General features: G+C 38.7%; 8 non-coding genes across 8 annotated transcripts; all 8 read right to left on the bottom strand.

Annotated features, from left to right (window-relative positions):
- Nucleotides 1–897: 897 nt before the first annotated feature.
- On the bottom strand, nucleotides 898–969 carry Trnap-cgg (transfer RNA proline (anticodon CGG)). Its single transcript has one exon. It is a non-coding gene; the product is annotated as a tRNA-Pro (tRNA).
- A 631-nt stretch (nucleotides 970–1,600) lies between these two features.
- Trnap-ugg (transfer RNA proline (anticodon UGG)) lies at nucleotides 1,601–1,672 on the bottom strand. Its single transcript has one exon. It is a non-coding gene; the product is annotated as a tRNA-Pro (tRNA).
- Nucleotides 1,673–5,437: 3,765 nt separating this feature from the next.
- On the bottom strand, nucleotides 5,438–5,509 carry Trnap-agg (transfer RNA proline (anticodon AGG)). Its single transcript has one exon. It is a non-coding gene; the product is annotated as a tRNA-Pro (tRNA).
- A 997-nt stretch (nucleotides 5,510–6,506) lies between these two features.
- On the bottom strand, nucleotides 6,507–6,578 carry Trnap-agg (transfer RNA proline (anticodon AGG)). The gene has a single exon. It is a non-coding gene; the product is annotated as a tRNA-Pro (tRNA).
- A 6,823-nt stretch (nucleotides 6,579–13,401) lies between these two features.
- Trnap-cgg (transfer RNA proline (anticodon CGG)) lies at nucleotides 13,402–13,473 on the bottom strand. The gene has a single exon. It is a non-coding gene; the product is annotated as a tRNA-Pro (tRNA).
- Nucleotides 13,474–14,104: 631 nt separating this feature from the next.
- Trnap-ugg (transfer RNA proline (anticodon UGG)) lies at nucleotides 14,105–14,176 on the bottom strand. Its single transcript has one exon. It is a non-coding gene; the product is annotated as a tRNA-Pro (tRNA).
- Nucleotides 14,177–16,803: 2,627 nt separating this feature from the next.
- On the bottom strand, nucleotides 16,804–16,875 carry Trnap-agg (transfer RNA proline (anticodon AGG)). Its single transcript has one exon. It is a non-coding gene; the product is annotated as a tRNA-Pro (tRNA).
- A 1,030-nt stretch (nucleotides 16,876–17,905) lies between these two features.
- On the bottom strand, nucleotides 17,906–17,977 carry Trnap-agg (transfer RNA proline (anticodon AGG)). The gene has a single exon. It is a non-coding gene; the product is annotated as a tRNA-Pro (tRNA).
- Between the last annotated feature and the right edge of the window lie 1,616 nt (nucleotides 17,978–19,593).

Below are 19,593 nucleotides of genomic sequence, written 5' to 3'. Positions count from 1 at the left end.
AGTCGATTTGCTCGACTAAAGGCGGTGCTCCAGCATGGCCGCAGTCAAGTGACTGAAACAAATAAAAGAGTAAAAGAGTAAATTGCGGGTAAATATATATAAGACGACGGAAGTGTGTTCAGCTATTTTGCCGAACGACCTATGCAAATGATTTGTTTCTAATGATCAAATGTATGTGCTGTACATTGGCTCGCTCCTCCCCTCAAATCAACGTTACCTAAACAGGTGCACAGTGTACCACACGTCAGGTGTCGAAGTGATCACAGTACAAAATGAGTTGAAGTGATTTACTCAGGAACACAACGCTCCACGCGGTTTAGGAGTTGAAACCCTCAATGGTAGGGTGACAAACACAAATACATACATACATACATACATACATACATACATACATACATACATACATACATACACACGTATGAGTGGCTGTGCGGTAAGTAGCTTGCTTACCAACTGATTTCGGGTTCAGTCCCACTGCGTGGCACCTTGGACAAGTGTCTTCTACTTTAGGTTTGGGCCGACCAAAACCTTGCGAGTGGATTTGGTAGACGGAAACTGAAATAAGCCCGTCGTATATATATATATATATATATATATATATATATATATATATATATATATATATACATGTATGTGTGTGTGTATATGTTTGTGTGTCTGTATTTGTCCCTCCCAACATCGTTTGACAATCGATGCTGGTGTGTTTACGTTCCTGTAACATAGCGGTTCGACAAAATAAAATGATACAACGAACTCGTTCAATTTACTATGCTAAAAATTTTGCAATAAAACCTTACTTGCAAGTTGAATTCAACACATCAAACTATCTCGAATTTAGAATTGAGTTACAGATATTTCAAACGGTGTTTTAAAAAGTGTAATATCATAAAAATTAAGGGGCTCGTCCGGGATTCGAACCCGGGACCTCTCGCACCCGAAGCGAAAATCATACCTCTAGACCAACGAGCCAACTGTGAAAACAAGAATTGAACATATATAAGAAATAGTAAACTCTGAAACTTTTCTTTCACATTTATGTCTCTATTTCACGCCAAGTAGAATCACCGCTTCAAGGGTTAAACAGAGAATCATTTTATCGATTCAATGAAATTGAAGAAATTTGTGAAACCATTTTTATTTTCTTCCTATTATAAGCACAGAGCCTTGAATTTTGGGGAGAAGGGCAAGTCGATTACATCGATGCCAGTGTTTAAATGGCGCTTATTTTATTGATCCCGTGAGATCGAACTTCTTTCATCCTTCGTGGATGCTAAAATAAAATGCTTGGGGAATATTCAAACCCGAAAGAAAAATATTCACTGTATTTATCAGTGGAAAAATTTCCCTCTGTAGACAGTTAGGTGTAAACAAACTACGTAAGTTTGGAGTATTCACTAAGCAGGTTGATGAAGGGATGCACTTCTCGGGGGTTTTCTCCTCTTCAGCGCCAGAAACCGGAAAGGGAAACGCTGTGAGTTTCGAACTGCGCACATCACTGCTTAGAGTTTTCGTTCCGCATTTTAGATTTATTTCTGTGCCAAAATATTTTGTAGCAAATATAGAGTAACAGTTATTTTATTTTATTTATTTAAAAATGACCGGGCTCGTCCGGGATTCGATCCCGGGACCTCTCGCACCCAAAGCGAGAATCATACCCCTAGACCAACGAGCCTCGCTTGCTCGCGGTAGTCTAAATTATCATATTTCTTCTTAAAAAGCAAATATTAATAAGTGAATCCGAAAATATACGGGAAGTAGTAAACTCTGAACCTCAACTTGCACGCATGTGTATCTATTTCACTACATACCTTTGCATTTTTGCTTGTTGCAGTCATTAGAGTGCGGCCATGCTGGGGCAGCATCTTGAACAATTTTAGTCAAGCGAATCAACCCAAGTACTTATTTCTTTTTTGGAAGCCAGTTGCGTATTTTGTCGTTTTTGCTATTGATCAACCGCTAAGTTACGGTGACATAAAAACACCAACACCGGCTGCCAAGCTGTTGAGGACGACAAACACAGAAATAAGACACACACACACACAGATATATATATCCAGCATGGCCACAGTGAAATGACTGAAACTAGTAAAAGAATAGTATATATATATATATATATATATATATATATATATATATGTGTGTGTGTGTGTATGTATGTATGTATGTATGTATGTATGTATTACGGCGGGCTTCCATCAGATTCCCCAAAAAACAAGAACTTGGTCGGCCGGAGGCTAGAGTAGAAGACACTTGTCTAGAGCAGTGACTCTCAACCACTTTTTTTTTTATCTATGGTCCCCTTCGGGTACTTTTTCAGGTGGGCCACCATTCCCATAGCCATTAGATGTTTGAAAGTTAATTTTACAGATACTGCTTTCAAAATTATTATTTTGCTGATCGCATATTCAGTTTGGCGGAACTATGTCGGTTCCTGAGGAATTTCAACCATGTTTCGTGGTCTGCTACCACAACAGCTCCTTTATAGGATCCAGTTAGCTGAAGACATCATCAGGAGGAACCACGTCCGGTTTCGGCCCCTAATCCTCTACCGTTTTGACGTGGCGGAGCCCCTCCTTTCGGAGGTGTCTTCAGCTCTGGTGTTGGGTGCATGTCTTCTTTCTTCTATTCCCTGGCCTCTTCAATGCAGCATCAACGAGTGTCAGCGTCCGACTGATCGTCGTGTCAAGTTCCCCTTTTTATATCTGCTGCTAGGCTCCAGCAGGCAGCCCCAGCTAGTTGTCACGTGACACTGTCTAAATTTCCCGCTGCTAGGGTCCAGTAGGCAGGACCAGCAAGTTGTCACATGACACTGTCTAAACTTCCCGCTGCTAGGCTCCAGCAAGTAGTTCCAGCAAGTTGTCACATGACACTGTCTGAACTTTAACTGACATTGGAGGGCGCGAAGCCACTTCAGTGTCAGCCGGTCTCACCTAGACATGTTATGAGTTTCAAGCCATATTCGGTCTTCCCGCTTCAGCCATATATAGAAGCTGGCTTTTTCGACCGCCTCCTGTATCCTCCTTATCAGTTTTCTAAGTTCCGAGTTTGAAAACGTATGTGAAAAATTAGAGAGAGAAACATGGCGGTTCCTTGTAATGAATGCATCCAAAGCAAAATCTTTCCATGGGCCAGTAAAATAATATTGTGGACCCAATTTATTATTTTGCATATGTGGACCCACAAAACTGTTATATGGACTCCGGTTAAGAACCACTGGTTCAGAGGTGTGGTTCTCTTCTCCGATGCGAGAGGTCTCAGGTTCAAGTCACAGATGAGTACCGGTTAATTATTTTATTCAATAATAACCGGAGATATTCTGAAACATCGGAAATATCCTATAGGCACAAGGTTCGACGTTCTGAGCGAAAGGGTTAGATTACATCGACTCCTGCGTTCAACCCCTACTTATTTCAGCCCCGAAATGGTGAAACAATTTCACCTCAGAACGTAAAGACGGGCAAAATGTTGCTAAGCACTTTGTCCGGCATGATAACGATTCTGCCAGCTCGCTTCCCTCGAAACATGCGAAATATCAAAAACACAAACTCGTTCAATTTACTATGCCAAATTCTTTGCAAAAAAACTTGCAAGTTGCATTAAATAATGTTCATATCTTTTTTTTTGTTTTTCTTTTTTTTTTTCTGTGTGAATGTTCAGCTTACATAACCGGTCTGAAATCAAAAGCCTTCTGTAGGAATCATAAACTTTCTTGTCCATCATGGAATGTGTTTCCACATTTAAAGTTTAACAAATAGAAGAACAATAAAAATAGATATTGTTATTATTTGGGGATGATCTCGGCCTAACTATTCAGTCTGAAGATGGAATGGACAGGGCAAAACCAGAGGGGAGAGGAGAAACAAAGAACAGGAAGTCATAGAAGAGGTTTACAGAATGTGTGATGAAATAACTCTGACAATGCAAAAATACCTACTCCAGAAGCAAGGGAAACTAATACAAATAGCCACAAAACACGAGCAAAACAAATAACTGTTTTCAGTATTTAAGGAAGCTGACAAATACAAACAAGAAATCAATCTACCTAACAAATACGAAGAAGAAGAAGAAGAAACAACAAAAGCTATAAAACAAATGAAATCCAAACTAAAACTAGAACAGCAACGGACCATGATAAAACGATGGCAAGAAAAGCCCCTACATTGTAAATACTGGGCTAAACTAAATGCGAAAGAAATAGACAGAGAAAAATCCCAGCAATGGCTGAGAAGCTCAGGACTCAAAGCAGAGACTGAAGGATTTTTAATTGCTGCACAAGACCAAAGCCTTCCCACCAGAAATTACCAAAAACACATAATGAAAAGAAATATAACAAGTAACTGTAGAATATGTGGAGATCGACAAGAAACAATAAATCATATTATCTCTGGCTGCCCAGTCCTGGCTAAGAAGGAATATATCCACAGACACGACAGAGCTGGGACCTATATACACTGGAAGCTATGCCAACATTATGGAATAACAACAGAAAAAAGATGGTGTAAACACACACCAGAAAAGGTCACAGAAAACGAGAAAGCAACCGTACTCTGGGATATGCCAATACACACAGATAGAGAAATTAAGGAAAATAGACCAGATACAGTTGTCAAAGATTATGAAGAAAAAAAATGCTTTCTAATTGATGTATCAATACCAGCAGATGAAAACGTTTCTCTAAAAGAAATGGAAAAACTTTCAAAATACAAAGACGTGGAAATAGAGATAACTCGAATGTGGAATCTAAAAACAGAAACAATTTCTATCATAGTAGGTGCCTTAGGTATAATAAAAAAATATTCAGACAAATACATAACAAAAATAGCAGGACTTACAAATATATATAACATACAGAAAATTGCACTACTGGGTACTGCACACATCCTACGCAAAACACTTTCAATACAGTAAACATAAGAGCATCACAGCAAACCACAGCACATACCCAAGGCGCACAGAGCTGCGCTCGGTAGTGAAGTGAAAGCACGTTATAAAAATAAAACTACTGAATAATAATAATAATAATAATAATAAATGCCCGGATGCAGTACCAGGCAGTGGTTCTCGTGGCTTCTGATCTTAATTGATTGGAAGTGTTATCACGTACATTGTTTTGTCTTGGTATAAAAGATGGGCTACAGCAAATATTCTGCTTAATACCACAGATTTGCTTGTCAGTTGTTTGACGTTAACCAGTTGAGCATGTCCCTTGGTGACTGGCGATATGTGCATCTCTGATCATGAGCAGAAGTAGTGGGGGAGCTTCTTCCCAACATCCACGCCTGTGCTTATGTTAAAAAATCTTTGCGAAAAAGTTTCAAGCTGAAAGTAACTCATAAAAATCTACAGAATTTAAAATTGGGTTGAGGAAATAAAAAAAAAACGTTTTAAATAATATAGTATCAGAAGTGTAAATATAAAAAAAAAGCAGAAAATTAATGGGCTCGTCCGGGATTCGAACCCGGGACCTCTCGCACCCTAAGCGAAAATCATACCCCTAGACCAAGGAGCCAACTGACAATTCTCGCAGAAAATTATCTAGTAATTGTAACTATGTAGTGGCGAGTTCAGTCTCATGGAGTGGTACTTAAACAAGGATCTTCTACAATAGCTTGATGTGTGGCTGTTGAACTTCTCTTTCTGTCTTTCGCTCTTTCTCTCTATATCTCTGTTTATGTGTGTGTATATGTGTTAGTGAGAGAGTGTACGCGCATATGTGTTGGTGTATGTATGTATTTGCCTTTGGCGCCAACATTCTATCGCTTGGCAGCTGTTGTTGGTTTGTTTATGTCGCCGTGATATAGCGGTTCGGTGAAAGAAACCCCATAAAATAAATATCAGACACAAAAAATAGGTATTGTGGATTCATTCGACTACACCCTTCAGTGCTCCAGCATGATCGCAGTCCAGTAGATAAAGCAATTAAAGGACGAAAAATAAATTCGACGTAAATTCGACAAGGATCGAGAAACGGACGGGAGTTTTTAACATGAATAGGCGCTGGCGTGGCTTTGTGGTAAGAAGCTTGTTTCCCAACCACATGGTTCAGTCCCACTGCGTGGCACCTTGGGCAAGTGTCTTCTACTATAGCCTCAGGCCGACTAAGCCTTGGGAGTGGATTTGCTTGGAAACTGAAAGAAGCCCGTCGTATATATATATATATATATATATATATATATATATATATATATATATATACACACGTATGTATGTATATATTTGTGGGTTTGTATCTGTGTTTGTCCCCCACCATCACTACCATCACCGCTTCACAATGGATGTTGGTGTATTTACGTCCCCTTAACCTAGCAGTTCGGCAAAAGACGCCGATAGAATAAGTACCGGGTTTGCAAAGAATAATTCCAGTGGGTCGATTTCTTCGACTAAAAGGCGTTGCTCCAGCATGACCAGAGTCAAAATGACTGAAACAAGTTAAAAGGAGAAGAATGTAAAAGAATAAGAGAGTAATTCAAGCCATTACAAAAAAAAAACAAAGGAAAACGTAAATTGGGCTCGTCCGGGATTCGAACCCGGGACCTCTCGCACCCTAAGCGAAAATCATACTCCTAGACCAACGAGCCAACTGCTGAAATCGAAGGCTTTTACAATGAACACTAAAATCGAAAGCTCTTAAATCCAACTCTTTCTCATGTCCATCTGTTTTACTCTATGGAACACATCATTTGTGATAGAATGTAATGTTCTATGATCGGTTTATTATAATTATCAATCCGTCATAGTATTATACATGATCTACAGCTCATCTTTTATTTTTTACTTTTTACTTGCTTTTGTCAATAGAACGCGGCCACGCTGACGCACCGCCTTGAAGACGTTTTAGCCGAACAAATCGACCTCTGTACTTATCATTTTCTGATAGCCTCCTGCTTATTCTAATATTAGTTGTTAACGATAGAAGAAGGCTTTGCAGCAAATATTAATTAGTGCGTCCAACCTAACTTGGAATATTGTTTATAACGCCGTAGACTGCGGTAAACGTCCCAAGAAATTATCCGTGTAGATGACAAATGCTTAGAAACAGATATAATATGGGCAGACGATATTTCGGTAGCACCGGCACATGGCACTGTTGTATCACGGGATTTCTCCATATCGCGGATCATCAGCGACAGGTAGCCAAATTCCGGATGCCAGAACGACAAATCAGACAAACCGATATAGTTTTAACACTGGTTAATCTGTCAGTGAACAGATATTGGCATCAAGTTTTTAGCACAAGGCCAGCAGTTTCGGGAGAAGGGTAAGTTGATTACATCGACCCCAGTGCTCAACTGGTACTTATTTTATCGACCACGAAAAGATGAAAGGCAAAGTCGACCTCGGCAGAATTTGAATTCAGAACATCAAGCCGGACGAAATACCGCTAAGCCTTTTGCCCGGCGTTTTAACGCCTCTGCCAGTAAGCCGCCTTACACTGCAATAAATGCTAGGGGTCAGGTAGGCAACGCCGTTTCAAGTGTTTTAACGACAAGAATCACCACTAGCTTCATCGGGTGACTTACCCTTTATTTATGAAATATGAATGAAAGTGAAGCGACAAAAAGTTCAGATGGTGCTGGATACGAACCCGTGGCCCGTGAACCCCGAAAACAGGATCATGGAGACCAATAAGTCTCCTGCACCGCTGCGTCCCCATTGTTTGCATTTTGGTTTACAGTCAATTCGTTGTGTGGTAAGTAGCTTGCTTACCAGCCACATGGTTCCGGATTCAGTCCCACTGCGAGACAACTTGGGCAAGTGTCTTCTACTATAGCCTCGGGCCGACCAAAGCCTTGTGAGTGGATTTGGTAGACGGAGACTGAAAAGAAGCCCGTTTTATATATATATATATATATATATATATATATAAATATATATATATGTATATATATTCTGAACTTTATACCCTCCGGCTGCACCTCTCCTACCCACGGATTTACACTGGACCCATCTTCTGATTGGAAATCGCTTCAATATACCACGACGTCTAAAAAACTTTTGAACTTTTCCACTTTTGTAAACCTCCTTTATCATCCTTTTTTACTGAACACTATTCAATTTTTTTTCTCCGTGTTTTTTTCCTTGTCTCCGTATTCTTTCTGTTGAAGAGCGTAGCTCGAAACGTCAAAGACTTTCCGTATTCCCGAGCGTCATACTAATATATACTTTTGTTATTTACACCACCTGTCCTCGTCTGTTGTTATTTTTTGTATATTCTCCCACATATAATACACGCTCACGTGGTCGCACCAGCTAATCCTGTCTCCTCTCATCACACACTACCAACTTTTGGATTCTACCTTCTTTCCTTCTGGATCTGGACTGTTTGATTCTGAACTTTATACCCTCCGGCTGCACCTCTCCTACCCACGGATTTACACTGGACCCATCTTCTGATTGGAAATCGCTTCAATATACCACGACGTCTAAAAAACTTTTGAACTTTTCCACTTTTGTAAACCTCCTTTATCATCCTTTTTTACTGAACACTATTCAATTTTTTTTCTCCGTGTTTTTCTCCTTGTCTCCGTATTCTTTCTGTTGAAGAGCGTAGCTCGAAACGTCAAAGACTTTCCGTATTCCCGAGCGTCATACTAATATATACTTTTGTTATTTACACCACCTGTCCTCGTCTGTTGTTATTTTTTGTATATTCTCCCACATATAATACACGCTCACGTGGTCGCACCAGCTAATCCTGTCTCCTCTCATCACACACTACCAACTTTTGGATTCTACCTTCTTTCCTTCTGGATTTGGACTGTTTGATTCTGAACTTTATACCCTCCGGCTGCACCTCTCCTACCCACGGATTTACACTGGACCCATCTTCTGATTGGAAATCGCTTCAATATACCACGACGTCTAAAAAACTTTTGAACTTTTCCACTTTTGTAAACCTCCTTTATCATCCTTTTTTACTGAACACTATTCAATTTTTTTTCTCCGTGTTTTTCTCCTTGTCTCCGTATTCCTTCTGTTGAAGAGCGTAGCTCGAAACGTCAAAGACTTTCCGTATTCCCGAGCGTCATACTAATATATACTTTTGTTATTTACACCACCTGTCCTCGTCTGTTGTTATTTTTTGTATATTCTCCCACATATAATACACGCTCACGTGGTCGCACCAGCTAATCCTGTCTCCTGTCATCACACACTACCAACTTTTGGATTCTACCTTCTTTCCTTCTGGATCTGGACTGTTTGATTCTGAACTTTATACCCTCCGGCTGCACCTCTCCTACCCACGGATTTACACTGGACCCATCTTCTGATTGGAAATCGCTTCAATATACCACGACGTCTAAAAATCTTTTGAACTTTTCCACTTTTGTAAACCTCCTTTATCATCCTTTTTTACTGAACACTATTCAATTTTTTTTCTCCGTGTTTTTCTCCTTGTCTCCGTATTCTTTCTGTTGAAGAGCGTAGCTCGAAACGTCAAAGACTTTCCGTATTCCCGAGCGTCATACTAATATATACTTTTGTTATTTACACCACCTGTCCTCGTCTGTTGTTATTTTTTGTATATTCTCCCACATATAATACACGCTCACGTGGTCGCACCAGCTAATCCTGTCTCCTCTCATCACACACTACCAACTTTTGGATTCTACCTTCTTTCCTTCTGGATTTGGACTGTTTGATTCTGAACTTTATACCCTCCGGCTGCACCTCTCCTACCCACGGATTTACACTGGACCCATCTTCTGATTGGAAATCGCTTCAATATACCACGACGTCTAAAAAACTTTTGAACTTTTCCACTTTTGTAAACCTCCTTTATCATCCTTTTTTACTGAACACTATTCAATTTTTTTTCTCCGTGTTTTTCTCCTTGTCTCCGTATTCCTTCTGTTGAAGAGCGTAGCTCGAAACGTCAAAGACTTTCCGTATTCCCGAGCGTCATACTAATATATACTTTTGTTATTTACACCACCTGTCCTCGTCTGTTGTTATTTTTTGTATATTCTCCCACATATAATACACGCTCACGTGGTCGCACCAGCTAATCCTGTCTCCTGTCATCACACACTACCAACTTTTGGATTCTACCTTCTTTCCTTCTGGATCTGGACTGTTTGATTCTGAACTTTATACCCTCCGGCTGCACCTCTCCTACCCACGGATTTACACTGGACCCATCTTCTGATTGGAAATCGCTTCAATATACCACGACGTCTAAAAATCTTTTGAACTTTTCCACTTTTGTAAACCTCCTTTATCATCCTTTTTTACTGAACACTATTCAATTTTTTTTCTCCGTGTTTTTCTCCTTGTCTCCGTATTCTTTCTGTTGAAGAGCGTAGCTCGAAACGTCAAAGACTTTCCGTATTCCCGAGCGTCATACTAATATATACTTTTGTTATTTACACCACCTGTCCTCGTCTGTTGTTATTTTTTGTATATTCTCCCACATATAATACACGCTCACGTGGTCGCACCAGCTAATCCTGTCTCCTCTCATCACACACTACCAACTTTTGGATTCTACCTTCTTTCCTTCTGGATTTGGACTGTTTGATTCTGAACTTTATACCCTCCGGCTGCACCTCTCCTACCCACGGATTTACACTGGACCCATCTTCTGATTGGAAATCGCTTCAATATACCACGACGTCTAAAAAACTTTTGAACTTTTCCACTTTTGTAAACCTCCTTTATCATCCTTTTTTACTGAACACTATTCAATTTTTTTTCTCCGTGTTTTTCTCCTTGTCTCCGTATTCCTTCTGTTGAAGAGCGTAGCTCGAAACGTCAAAGACTTTCCGTATTCCCGAGCGTCATACTAATATATACTTTTGTTATTTACACCACCTGTCCTCGTCTGTTGTTATTTTTTGTATATTCTCCCACATATAATACACGCTCACGTGGTCGCACCAGCTAATCCTGTCTCCTCTCATCACACACTACCAACTTTTGGATTCTACCTTCTTTCCTTCTGGATTTGGACTGTTTGATTCTGAACTTTATACCCTCCGGCTGCACCTCTCCTACCCACGGATTTACACTGGACCCATCTTCTGATTGGAAATCGCTTCAATATACCACGACGTCTAAAAAACTTTTGAACTTTTCCACTTTTGTAAACCTCCTTTATCATCCTTTTTTACTGAACACTATTCAATTTTTTTTCTCCGTGTTTTTCTCCTTGTCTCCGTATTCCTTCTGTTGAAGAGCGTAGCTCGAAACGTCAAAGACTTTCCGTATTCCCGAGCGTCATACTAATATATACTTTTGTTATTTACACCACCTGTCCTCGTCTGTTGTTATTTTTTGTATATTCTCCCACATATAATACACGCTCACGTGGTCGCACCAGCTAATCCTGTCTCCTGTCATCACACACTACCAACTTTTGGATTCTACCTTCTTTCCTTCTGGATCTGGACTGTTTGATTCTGAACTTTATACCCTCCGGCTGCACCTCTCCTACCCACGGATTTACACTGGACCCATCTTCTGATTGGAAATCGCTTCAATATACCACGACGTCTAAAAATCTTTGGAACTTTTCCACTTTTGTAAACCTCCTTTATCATCCTTTTTTACTGAACACTATTCAATTTTTTTTCTCCGTGTTTTTCTCCTTGTCTCCGTATTCTTTCTGTTGAAGAGCGTAGCTCGAAACGTCAAAGACTTTCCGTATTCCCGAGCGTCATACTAATATATACTTTTGTTATTTACACCACCTGTCCTCGTCTGTTGTTATTTTTTGTATATTCTCCCATATATATATATATATGTATATATATATATATATATATATAAGTATATATATATATATATATGTATGTATGTATGTATGTATGTATGTATGTATGTATGTATTTATGTATGTATGTATGTGTGTGTATATGTTTGTGTGTGTGTGTTTGTCCCCCCAACATCGCTTGACAACCGATGGTGTGCTTACCAATAAGTCTCCTGCACCGCTGCGTCCCCATTGTTTGCATTTTGGTTTACAGTCAATTCGTTGTGTGGTAAGTAGCTTGCTTACCAGCCACATGGTTCCGGGTTCAGTCCCACTGCGTGACACCTTGGGCAAGTGTCTTCTACTATAGCCTCGGGCCGACCAAAGCCTTGTGAGTGGATTTGGTAGACGGAGACGGACAAGAAGCCCGTCGTATATATATATATACATATATATATATATATATATATATATATATATATATATATATATATATATATATATATATATGTATATATATAAATATATATAAATATATATATATATATGTATATATATATATATATATATTTATATATATATATATATATATATATATATATACATATATATATATATATATATATATATATATATATATATATATATGTATATATATATATATAAATATATATATATATGTATGTATGTATGTATGTATGTATGTATGTGTGTGTATATGTTTGTGTGTGTGTGTTTGTCCCCCCAACATCGTTTGACAACCGATGGTGTGTTTACGTCCCCTTAGCGGTTCGGCAAAAGGAACCAATAGAATAAGTACCTGACTTGCAAAGAATAAGTCCTGGAGTCGATTTGCTCGACTAAAGGCGGTGCTCCAGCATGGCCGCAGTCAAGTGACTGAAACAAATAAAAGAGTAAAAGAGTAAATTGCGGGTAAATATATATAAGACGACGGAAGTGTGTTCAGCTATTTTGCCGAACGACCTATGCAAATGATTTGTTTCTAATGATCAAATGTATGTGCTGTACATTGGCTCGCTCCTCCCCTCAAATCAACGTTACCTAAACAGGTGCACAGTGTACCACACGTCAGGTGTCGAAGTGATCACAGTACAAAATGAGTTGAAGTGATTTACTCAGGAACACAACGCTCCACGCGGTTTAGGAGTTGAAACCCTCAATGGTAGGGTGACAAACACAAATACATACATACATACATACATACATACATACATACACACGTATGAGTGGCTGTGCGGTAAGTAGCTTGCTTACCAACTGATTTCGGGTTCAGTCCCACTGCGTGGCACCTTGGACAAGTGTCTTCTACTTTAGGTTTGGGCCGACCAAAACCTTGTGAGTGGATTTGGTAGACGGAAACTGAAATAAGCCCGTCGTATATATATATATATATATATATATATATATATATACACATGTATGTGTGTGTGTATATGTTTGTGTGTCTGTATTTGTCCCTCCCAACATCGTTTGACAATCGATGCTGGTGTGTTTACGTTCCTGTAACATAGCGGTTCGACAAAATAAAATGATACAACGAACTCGTTCAATTTACTATGCCAAAAATTTTGCAATAAAACCTTACTTGCAAGTTGAATTCAACACATCAAACTATCTCGAATTTAGAATTGAGTTACAGATATTTCAAACGGTGTTTTAAAAAGTGTAATATCATAAAAATTAAGGGGCTCGTCCGGGATTCGAACCCGGGACCTCTCGCACCCGAAGCGAAAATCATACCTCTAGACCAACGAGCCAACTGTGAAATCAAGAATTGAACATATATAAGAAATAGTAAACTCTGAAACTTTTCTTTCACACGTATGTCTCTATTTCACGCCAAGTAGAATCACCGCTTCAAGGGTTAAACAGAGAATCATTTTATCGATTCAATGAAATTGAAGAAATTTGTGAAACCATTTTTATTTTCTTCCTATTATAAGCACAGAGCCTTGAATTTTGGGGAGAAGGGCAAGTCGATTACATCGATGCCAGTGTTTAAATGGCGCTTATTTTATTGATCCCGTGAGATCGAACTTCTTTCATCCTTCGTGGATGCTAAAATAAAATGCTTGGGGAATATTCAAACCCGAAAGAAAAATATTCACTGTATTTATCAGTGGAAAAATTTCCCTCTGTAGACAGTTAGGTGTAAACAAACTACGTAAGTTTGGAGTATTCACTAAGCAGGTTGATGAAGGGATGCACTTCTCGGGGGTTTTCTCCTCTTCAGCGCCAGAAACCGGAAAGGGAAACGCTGTGAGTTTCGAACTGCGCACATCACTGCTTAGAGTTTTCGTTCCGCATTTTAGATTTATTTCTGTGCCAAAATATTTTGTAGCAAATATAGAGTAACAGTTATTTTATTTTATTTATTTAAAAATGACAGGGCTCGTCCGGGATTCGATCCCGGGACCCCTCGCACCCAAAGCGAGAATCATACCCTTAGACCAACGAGCCTCGCTTGCTCGCGGTAGTCTAAATTATCATATTTCTTCTTAAAAAGCAAATATTAATAAGTGAATCCGAAAATATACGGGAAGTAGTAAACTCTGAACCTCAACTTGCACGCATGTGTATCTATTTCACTACATACCTTTGCATTTTTGCTTGTTGCAGTCATTAGAGTGCGGCCATGCTGGGGCAGCATCTTGAACAATTTTAGTCAAGCGAATCAACCCAAGTACTTATTTCTTTTTTGGAAGCCAGTTGCGTATTTTGTCGTTTTTGCTATTGATCAACCGCTAAGTTACGGTGACATAAAAACACCAACACCGGCTGCCAAGCTGTTGAGGACGACAAACACAGAAATAAGACACACACACACACAGATATATATATCCAGCATGGCCACAGTGAAATGACTGAAACTAGTAAAAGAATAGTATATATATATATATATATATATATATATATATATATATATATATATATATATATATATATATGTGTGTATGTATGTATGTATGTATGTATTACGGCGGGCTTCCATCAGATTCCCCAAAAAACAAGAACTTGGTCGGCCGGAGGCTAGAGTAGAAGACACTTGTCTAGAGCAGTGACTCTCAACCACTTTTTTTTTTATCTATGGTCCCCTTCGGGTACTTTTTCAGGTGGGCCACCATTCCCATAGCCATTAGATGTTTGAAAGTTAATTTTACAGATACTGCTTTCAAAATTATTATTTTGCTGATCGCATATTCAGTTTGGCGGAACTATGTCGGTTGAACTATGTGAAAAATTAGAGAGAGAAACATGGCGGTTCCTTGTAATGAATGCATCCAAAGCAAAATCTTTCCATGGGCCAGTAAAATAATATTGTGGACCCAATTTATTATTTTGCATATGTGGACCCACAAAACTGTTATATGGACTCCGGTTAAGAACCACTGGTTCAGAGGTGTGGTTCTCTTCTCCGATGCGAGAGGTCTCAGTTTCAAGTCACAGATGAGTACCGGTTAATTATTTTATTCAATAATAACCGGAGATATTCTGAAACATCGGAAATATCCTATAGGCACAAGGTTCGACGTTCTGAGCGAAAGGGTTAGATTACATCGACTCCTGCGTTCAACCCCTACTTATTTCAGCCCCGAAAGGGTGAAAAATTTCACCCCCGAAAGGGTGAAAAAATTTCACCTCAGAACGTAAAGACGGGCAAAATGTTGCTAAGCACTTTGTCCGGCATGATAACGATTCTGCCAGCTCGCTTCCCTCGAAACATGCGAAATATCAAAAACACAAACTCGTTCAATTTACTATGCCAAATTCTTTGCAAAAAAACTTGCAAGTTGCATTAAATAATGTTCATATCGTGTTTTTTGTTTTTCTATTTTCTTTTCTGTGTGAATGTTCAGCTTACATAACCGGTCTGAAATCAAAAGCCTTCTGTAGGAATCATAAACTTTCTTGTCCATCATGGAATGTGTTTCCACATTTAAAGTTTAACAAATGGAAGAACAATAAAAATAGATATTGTTATTATTTGGGGATGATCTCGGCCTACCTATTCAGTCTGAAGATGGAATGGACAGGGCAAAACCAGAGGGGAGAGGAGAAACAAAGAACAGGAAGTCATAGAAGAGGTTTACAGAATATGTGATGAAATAACTCTGACAAATAATAATAATAATAATAATAATAATAATAATAATAATAATAATAATAATAATAATAATAAAAAGACCAGATATAGTTGTCAAAGATCATGAAGAAAAAAAATGCTTTCTAATTGATGTATCAATACCAGCAGATGACAATGTTTCTCTAAAAGAAATGGAAAAACTTTCAAAATACAAAGACCTGGAAATAGCGATAACTCGAATGTGGAATCTAAAAACAGAAACAATTCCTATCATAGTAGGTGCCTTAGGTATAAAAAAAAAATATTCAGACAAATACATAACAAAAACACCAGGACTTACAAATATATATAACATACAGAAAATTGCACTACTGGGTACTGCACACATTCTACGCAAAACACTTTCAATACAGTAAACATAAGAGCACCACAGCAAACCACAGCACATACCCAAGGCGCACAGAGCTGCGCTCGGTAGTGAAGTGAAAGCACGTTATAAAAATAAAACTACTGAATAATAATAATAATAATAATAATAATAATAATAATAATAATAATAATAATAATAATAATAATAATAATAATAATAATAATAAATGCCCGGATGCAGTACCAGGCAGTGGTTCTCGTGGCTTCTGATCTTAATTGATTGGAAGTGTTATCACGTACATTGTTTTGTCTTGGTATAAAAGATGGGCTACAGCAAATATTCTGCTTAATACCACAGATTTGCTTGTCAGTTGTTTGACGTTAACCAGTTGAGCATGTCCCTTGGTGGCTGGCGATATGTGCATCTCTGATCATGAGCAGAAGTAATTGGGGAGCTTCTTCCCAACATCCACGCCTGTGCTTATGTTAAAAAATCTTTGCGAAAAAGTTTCAAGCTGAATGTAACTCATAAAAATCTACAGAATTTAAAATTGGGTTGAGGAAATAAAGAAAAAAACGTTTTAAATAATATAGTATCAGAAGTGTAAATATAAAAATAAAGCAGAAAATTAATGGGTTCATCCGGGATTCGAACCCGGGACCTCTCGCACCCTAAGCGAAAATCATACCCCTAGACCAACGAGCCAACTAACAATTCTCGCTGAAAATTATCTAGTAATTGTAACTATGTAGTGGCGAGTTCAGTCTCATGGAGTGGTACTTAAACAAGGATCTTCTACAATAGCTTGATGTGTGGCTGTTGAACTTCTCTTTCTGTCTTTCGCTCTTTCTCTCTATATCTCTGTTTATGTGTGTGTATATGTGTTAGTGAGAGAGTGTACACGCATATGTGTTGGTGTATGTATGTATTTGCCTTTGGCGCCAACATTCTATCGCTTGGCAGCTGTTGTTGGTTTGTTTATGTCGCCGTGATATAGCGGTTCGGTGAAAGAAACCCCATAAAATAAATATCAGACACAAAAAATAGGTATTGTGGATTCATTCGACTACACCCTTCAGTGCTCCAGCATGATCGCAGTCCAGTGGCTAAAGCAATTAAAGGACGAAAAATAAATTCGACGTAAATTCGACAAGGATCGAGAAACTGACGGGAGTTTTTAACATGAATAGGCGCTGGCGTGGCTTTGTGGTAAGAAGCTTGTTTCCCAACCACATGGTTCCGGGTTCAGTCCCACTGCGTGGCACCTTGGGCAAGTGTCTTCCACTATAGCCTCAGGCCGACTAAGCCGTGGGAGTGGATTTTCTTGGAAACTGAAAGAAGCCCGTCGTATATATGTATATATATATATATATATATATATATATATATATATATATATATATATATATATATATATATATTTACACGTATGTATGTATATATTTGTGGGTTTGTATCTGTGTTTGTCCCCCACCATCATTACCATCACCGCTTCACAATGGATGTTGGTGTATTTACGTCCCCTTAACCTAGCAGTTCGGCAAAAGACGCCGATAGAATAAGTACCGGGTTTGCAAAGAATAATTCCAGTGGGTCGATTTCTTCGACTAAAAGGCGTTGCTCCAGAATGACCAGAGTCAAAATGACTGAAACAAGTTAAAAGGAGAAGAAGAATGTAAAAGAATAAGAGAGTAATTCAAGCCATTACAAAAAAAAACAAAGGAAAACGTAAATTGGGCTCGTCCAGGATTCGAACCCGGGACCTCTCGCACCCTAAGCGAAAATCATACCCCTAGACCAACGAGCCAACTGATGAAATCGAAGGCTTTTACAATGAACACTAAAATCGAAAGCTCTTAAATCCAACTCTCTCTCATGTCCATCTGTTTTACTCTATGGAACACATCATTTGTGATAGAATGTAATGTTCTATGATCGGTTTATTATAATTATCAATCCGTCATAGTATTATACATGATCTACAGCTCATCTTTTATTTTTTACTTTTTACTTGCTTTTGTCAATAGAACGCGGCCACGCTGACGCACCGCCTTGAAGACGTTTTAGCCGAACAAATCGACCTCTGTACTTATCATTTTCTGATAGCCTCCTGCTTATTCTAATATTAGTTGTTAACGATAGAAGAAGGCTTTGCAGCAAATATTAATTAGTGCGTCCAACCTAACTTGGAATATTGTTTATAACGCCGTAGACTGCGGTAAACGTCCCAAGAAATTATCCGTGTAGATGACAAATGCTTAGAAACAGATATAATATGGGCAGACGATATTTCGGTAGCACCGGCACATGGCACTGTTGTATCACGGGATTTCTCCATATCGCGGATCATCAGCGACAGGTAGCCAAATTCCGGATGCCAGAACGACAAATCAGACAAACCGATATAGTTTTAACACTGGTTAATCTGTCAGTGAACAGATATTGGTATCAAGTTTTTAGCACAAGGCCAGCAGTTTCGGGAGAAGGGTAAGTTGATTACATCGACCCCAGTGCTCAACTGGTACTTATTTTATCGACCACGAAAAGATGAAAGGCAAAGTCGACTTCGGCAGAATTTGAATTCAGAACATCAAGCCGGACGAAATACCGCTAAGCCTTTTGCCCGGCGTTTTAACGCCTCTGCCAGTAAGCCGCCTTACACTGCAATAAATGCTAGGGGTCAGGTAGGCAGCGCCGTTTCAAGTGTTTTAACGACAAGAATCACCACTAGCTTCATCGGGTGACTTACCCTTTATTTATGAAATATGAATGAAAGTGAAGCGACAAAAAGTTCAGATGGTGCTGGATACGAACCCGTGGCCCGTGGACTCCGAAAACAGGATCATGGAGACCAATAAGTCTCCTGCACCGCTGCGTCCCCATTGTTTGCATTTTGGTTTACAGTCAATTCGTTGTGTGGTAAGTAGCTTGCTTACCAGCCACATGGTTCCGGGTTCAGTCCCACTGCGTGACACCTTGGGCAAGTGTCTTCTACTATAGCCTCGAGCCGACCAAAGCCTTGTGAGTGGATTTGGTAGACGGAGACGGACAAGAAGCCCGTCGTATATATATATATATATATATATATATATATATATATATATATATATATATATATATATATATGTATATATATATATATATGTATATATTTATATATATATATATATATATATATATATATATATATATATATATATATATATATATATATATATATGTATATATATATATATAAATATATATATATATGTATGTATGTATGTATGTATGTATGTGTGTGTATATGTTTGTGTGTGTGTGTTTGTCCCCCCAACATCGTTTGACAACCGATGGTGTGTTTACGTCCCCTTAGCGGTTCGGCAAAAGGAACCAATAGAATAAGTAGCTGACTTGCAAAGAATAAGTCCTGGAGTCGATTTG

This window comes from Octopus bimaculoides, chromosome 1 (assembly GCF_046866305.1).
Source record: "Octopus bimaculoides isolate indiv1 chromosome 1, ASM4686630v1, whole genome shotgun sequence".
Taxonomy (NCBI): domain Eukaryota; kingdom Metazoa; phylum Mollusca; class Cephalopoda; order Octopoda; family Octopodidae; genus Octopus; species Octopus bimaculoides.
The sequence above is the reverse complement of the archived record's forward strand: the minus strand, read 5'-3'. Positions and strand labels throughout refer to the sequence as shown.